Raw genomic sequence first — 6,865 nt, 5'->3', positions numbered from 1 at the left:
ACTCGTAAGAAAAGTCCAGCCCAAGGTGAAGGAAAACTTCCTTTAAAAACCTCCTTCCAAGTGGCCACAACAACCTAAGATGCTTTCGTAGGGCCTGAAGAGGAATCTGCGGCATGATTTGTTAGCGAAGAATGCTTCTCTTTCTCCGGAGGATCATGAGGAGGAGGAGGTAAGGGGGGGAAGGGCTAAAAGGGGAGGGACCAGCGCTGGAAGAGGCCATCGCTTCGAAACAAAACGAAAGTGATGCATTTCATTTCTTTGATTGTGTGATCAATATAGAAAACAACACAGTCAACTGTCGCTGAAACTTTCACCAAATATTAGGACTCACAAAAAATGTGGGTAAGACAAATAGTTAGGTTGATGAGAGCCAATAAGCCCCATAACATAAAGGTGTGTTGGGTGACAGAATGTTTATGCGGTTGCTTTCCGCACTTATTCTCATGGGAATACAACAAGATCACTAATCTTCCACGGATTCATTCATCTATACGGTTGCGACACGAAGAATTACATGGATATGGGCAATCAATCTTTCTAACAACACTTCGCCCGGAGTACCAGTCTCCCACAGCTTTTGCAATTGACTGCAGGGAAGAATATGGATAAAAAACAAAATCATGCAAGCAAGAAAAATAAATGTTATAATGATGATGAGATATGTACCATATAAAATAGACTGCATGCAATTCTTACCATCTTATCAATCATCGGGGAATCAGTTCCTGACCATATGTCGCGACTCCCTGACTGGCAATGAGCATAGCATGAGATTATGAACATGCCCGTAGATGAGTTGCCACTTGCCGGCAGTGCACGCAGAAACTCTGACCTGAAATCTGTCATCGGCATGTCCAGTCATTAGATTCACCAAGTAAATCAAGAATCTATTGGCAGGGGAATTGGGTGACAACCATCGCCAAGCACACGAAATCAGACAAAGTTTATCATGGATTCATGAAATGAAATAGAAGATTTCCGTAACTTTCTATTATGGATGTTGATAAATAATAGTTGATCAAGCAGTTCAAAGCCAAGTTTTATGTTGCCAACCTTGCATTTTCTCAAGTTGATCTGACGAACAACTCGTTATATTAAGCTTGCAGGCATTCCAACTTTTGTGGGGATCAGCAGAACTTGGTGCTAAAGTATTCTTGATCTGCAATAGAAACAACTCATCAATTAGCTAGCGTATTCAACGGGCAATGGCTTGCATCACAGAAAGGAATATGTCGAGGAAGGGAATGTTGATCATCCTAATATGCAAAAGCATCACAGCATTGCTTTGCAGCACCAGAGCAACGTGAAGTGAGAGTAACTTGGTGAAGAGAAACAAGAAATCTATGCTGTAGTAGTTAAAGAAGCACAAGAATAGGAATGCATTGTAATTTGTTACTGTCCAACAACAGATACCTAATATTGCTCACTCATCCTATGAAAGTAGAAGAATCATCTTTGCTATGCTGAATTGGTACCAACCCCTCGATGAGTATTTTACAGAAGACAGTAGCTAATTTTCGAGAAAGCTGTTACCTGCCAGGCATCATACGCTGCGTTCAGTATAAAGAGGGGCGTGCTCATTTTAGGCACCACATTCTGTGGGAAAAAGCACTGCATTCACAATTTGATATATTTGTTCAGATGACATGACATCCTTCATATATATTCCAAATGCAAACATACTTCTTACCAGGCTTGGTGATAAGCTTGAAGTGCATGAAGATGGCAAATTTTTTCCTGACCCCTAGGAATTATACAAGCACCATACATCACTAAAAGAAGTTTGGGAGAGATATATATTACAGAGAATACTGCACATTAATAGGATGCACTACTGATTATCAAAGAATACAAGCGACAACGAACTGACATGAAGGTTGACAACATCATTGTAAAGGGATCTGACAGAGGTCGTTCCAGTAATGTCCTTCCTGTTAGGAGCGATCATGGTAATTCCAATTTATACGATGCTAAGAAAACAATATGTATGAGCAAAGGAACAAAGAACCCAAGGCAATTAATAAACTCACCCATCAATAAAGTAACCAGCGTCAGAAAAGCATTTAACTTTTGCACTTGCTGGTAGAAGACTGCGGAATTTGTCACAGTGTAGGATGGACGCCAATCCACCCGCTGAACAACCAGAAAGAAGTGCCTGCATGCAGCCCATTCACCGGAGTATTAATTATGACAAACAAATCTTTGCATGATAATAGACTTTTACCACTCTACAAGTACATACATTTTCTGCTTTGTTCATTCCTTTTGCCAACAGATCTTCCATGATAGCGAGCCAAACCCGGGCTCCTCTGTAGTGAAGATTTGTAGCCTAATCAAATTTAGATGAGAAAAAAAAAAGCATTATTAGTACACAAATCTCATGCTTGTTTATGCAACGACGCAAATTTCATCCATCATGCGGACTTTTTGTTTAAAGAGCTTACAGGATCTACTCTTTCCACGTCTCCTGTAAACGATGAACCATCACAGTACCGAATCTTGACCCTGTTCCAGTTATAGAAGTCTGCACATTTTTAAGATGAAATACAAGGAAGTTAAATCAAAAGAAACATGTGTAAAAAAAGCATGGACATACACGGATATGTGTATGACTGTCTTTTGGAAGAACGACCTAAAATACATTGGCGGAGAAGAATAAATCGATTTGTAAAGAAGAGGGATGTCACGAAAGAGATACATTGGAGATAAGAAAGCAAACAACAGTAAGAATGTTAAGGTTCTCTCTCTCTCTCTCTCTCTCTCTCTCTCTCTCTCTCTCTCTCTCTCTCTCTTCTCTTCCACCAATTCAGCACCTCCTTGTCCAAATGTTTACAAGCTTAAGATTACATGTACAATTATTTTCAGACAGTAATCTATCAAAAATACCATACCGGGATTATATTTTTTACTCTTTCCTAAAATGCCAGAGAATGAAAGTGGCTTCATATGATTAGAGGAGCCCCGGAAATTATTTTTACGCTCTAGACATTCTTCGACATTCCGGCACCATCCTCCTCCCTGCAAAGTAAGAATATATTAATCAAGGAAATTGCATCTTCCAATAAGTCTAAACATTTTGTGTACTTTATAGCAGATAGATTGTTTGATTAGTAGTACTATAATTTTTTTTTCTATATTCTTTTCCTCCGTCCACAAACATTTAGCACCTACGTAATAAGACTGATGGGTTATCCATCCTCAATATGCATGTGTTGAATAATGTATTGCAGGAATATAGAAGACGTAGAGTTATAAACTAGCAAAAAAATTTCACATTTGAAGTGAGCATTTCAATCAACTTGTCCATGCTGGAATTTTCAGGATTATTAGTTGCCAAATGATGCTTCTACCTAAGTAGCAAAAGTCACCATTCCTCGATCCCAGTAACTAAAATAACTTTTAACAAGAATCCAATGGTAACATTTGTGGTGACAACAGAATGGTATCACGAATATTGCTGGATCCGGGTTCCTTATCGACCTACAAATAGTAAATTTGAATATCCAAACAACTGCAGGAAGATGAACTGACCTCCATGTGAACCAACCAGTTATTTGCTCCGGAGCCACTCCCAGGAGAGAAATGATATGCTGGGGGACTTCCATCCAGGCAGACTGAAAAATAATGTGAAAAATCATGAGTTCTCAGTCATTTGTTGAATCGAAGCCACTGAAAGCTATACATAGGATTTCAGATTGAATGTCCGACAAGAACATACTCTGAAGAGTATTATCACATACACTTGTTAAAAGAGGTCTCAGGAAGAAATAGTCATGTGTGAGTACTCTGGACTAAGCATACGTTTGCGAATAATCATACCTGCTCCTTTAGCTACTGCACTATGCAAAAGAGTCATGGGTACACCTAAAGCATCCACTTCCAGAGAGGCCAGAAGAAAGAAAAAGCAGATGACAGGATAAATCCATGTTCCCGATTTAGCACCCACCATCCTGCAGTATCGTTTCAAATTTTATCGGCAGAAAAGAAAGAAAAAAAAAATCTGAAGAGTCTACAGATATAAATTTATCAATTTAAATAAATATAGTTGATGATTTGTTCATCTACTAGAACGATAGCATTTAGAAAGCTATGCATATGTTGACCCATTATTTAAGATTGAAATAAAGACACTCGTTAATCTTATCTAACTAAAAATTTCCACTTCAAATTAGAATGGAAAGGAACACACTGGCTATTAATTCTTCCTTCCATGATTAAACATGATATAACCATGTCGGCTTTTAGTATCCTACCACGTTAAAGAGAACCCAACGGTTTGTTCATCATCGTCATCGTGATAGTTTAATGGCGGACTGTGAGCACACATAGAGATAAAAATTTCCTACGTATGAAGGATCGACGGTGAAGTAACATGTGACGCTGTCTAACCATTAAAAGAATACAATAAAAGACCTAACACAATCGACAATATTGTAGATCGCGTGACCAGCTATATATATCATAAGTGCATGCCAAACGTTTATCTGCTTAATGGTAGTAGCTTTCATGTAGTTAGAGAATCAAAAGGCAGGACGCCCTTTTATCTATTTCTCAACACTTAGCCCTGACAAGAACAGATCAGGCAGCCTTCTTCACACTATCAAAAGTACTGAGAAACTTCGTCATAAAATGCATGCCACCTGAACTAAAAAAAGTAAAAAAAAACAACAACAACAATCCGAGAAAATCCACGACCTAAACCATGAGATAAGGGACGGGAAATAACATCTCCCAAAAATTATGTTGCACTAAGGCGCATGCTTTCGTCGAGTATCACAGAGAAGTGCTGCAAAGAACTAAGACACCGGTCTGGCTTTTTATCTACTACCTGAAATGTTAGTGCCGAAGCACTGTGAAAAGCTTTCTTCAAAGCAGAGGCCCAATAGCAGACAATACACTCAGAACCTGAAGATACAACATATATAGTGCCTCTTCTTTACTCTCTCTCCCTCTCTCACGGAGCGAGCTATTCACGCGGAGACGCAGAGACCGCGTCCCTTCCCTTCTCGATCTGTCGGAAGTTGGACAAGTTCGTGGTTCTCCGTTTTCTTTGAAATGGACCAGCTAAGACCTATTTTACGCCACAAATTAATAGTTATTTATGCAAACCCTCTGGCTGGCTTTAAAATGGACGAGTTAAGATCTCTTTTACGTCATAATAAATAATATTTCTACGAACTGACGCGCAGGTTGCGGTCGCGATCGTTAAGAGTTCTTAATAAAGGGAGATAGTTACACCCCTCAATCTGTATCCTTAAATACTTTCCATTTATAGCCTTAAGAATTTAGTAATTTTCACTGTATATCCTAAGTCAAAATTATAGTTTTACCCTTTAGAAATTTATAATTTTTTATTTATATTCATAATTATAAAATTAATTAATTTAATTATTATAATCAAATATTTTGATCATGATCATTATTATATTTTAACTACTTGACTTGATTTAGATTTGATCAAATAAGTCTTGATTTAATTTAAGAAAAATTAAATTTTGATCAATTTTAATTTTGATGAGCCTAATTGAATAAATTATTGGTCCAAATTTGTGAGCTCAATTTGGGTAGCCAATTTTTAGGTTTGTCTATTTAAATAAGATTGATCGGTGTAAGGGTTCCATGTAGAATTTAAAAATATATAAATTATTATTTTCTTTAGTAATTTTCACATATGACATATTGATAAAATTTTATATATGATAAATAAGAATCAAATTATTATTTTTAGATATTTATTTGTTTATTTACATGTATATGTTTAAAATTATAAAATAATATTTATTTTTCACATAAAAGCATAATTTATTATTTATCATGATTATAGTTATCATATGAGTTTTTTATATTGATTAATATTCAATAATAATTATTATTATTAACATAAATTAGATTAAAAAATTTTTATGAATATTATTTATAACTTATATTTATGAGTTTTATTTGAATGATAGTTATCAAAGTAGCTAAGGATGATAGACTTATGAGATGTGAATTATAATAAAGATTTTATTATTTATATAATATTTTAAATTATATTTTATATTATTATATTAATCATGTAGTCATCAAAATGGTACAGACCAATAACCTATAAAATTATATTAAAAAATTAATTATAAATACTATTAATAAAAATAATATTTACAATAGCATAAATAATTAGAATATTTAAATAATCTAAAAAAAATCTACTTTGAATAATTATGTAATAAGGTAGGATGATATTATCTTGGATATTCTTATAGTTTAATATTATATATCCAAAGTTAGCTATATATCTATGAGGATGACATCAATCCTTCATAAATAATTTTATATGAATACTAAATACATCAATATTCATCTAGGTAAAATAGAGATAAGGTTTGGGATTTCAATTGGAATCTAATCCTTTTTCTCATATTTTTGAAGATGTATTATTGTTCTTCGAATCTGATTCAATTTAGTTGTCAACGTCATTAATCCTTCCTTCAGTTAACCAAAGCCGATCAAATTGATAGATCAGGATGATGGGATTTCGACAGAGACAAAAAAATAAAATTTGATAGCAAATCCTGACACGCTACACCTTATGAATTCAGATCTATTTATAAGGGTAACAAGATATATCTTGAAAAGTTACATGCATTGTCATGCATCTAGTTTACGCCATTTATTATGATCCTCCATTTTCATATATCAGTTCCCAATAAAGAGATAAGAAAACTAAGTTAGATTTATTTTTTAATATAAATTTCTATACTAACTATAATATTAGTTCAGTGAGATGTGCAGGCATAGTCGGACTAGTATAATATAAATCTCATAGTCGAATTACTTTGGTGATGTTTAGGTCTCTCTTAGTATCTAGGTTTTCTGTTTTAAA

At 34.9% G+C, this 6,865-nt stretch overlaps 1 pseudogene; it reads right to left on the bottom strand.

The window, feature by feature from the left end:
* Positions 1-278: 278 nt before the first annotated feature.
* LOC135610216 (pectin acetylesterase 8-like) lies at positions 279-4,884 on the bottom strand (annotated as a pseudogene).
* Positions 4,885-6,865: the final 1,981 nt, after the last annotated feature.

Source organism: Musa acuminata, chromosome BXJ2-4 (assembly GCF_036884655.1).
Source record: "Musa acuminata AAA Group cultivar baxijiao chromosome BXJ2-4, Cavendish_Baxijiao_AAA, whole genome shotgun sequence".
Classification (NCBI taxonomy): domain Eukaryota; kingdom Viridiplantae; phylum Streptophyta; class Magnoliopsida; order Zingiberales; family Musaceae; genus Musa; species Musa acuminata.
This window is presented reverse-complemented; position numbering and strand designations above follow the sequence as displayed.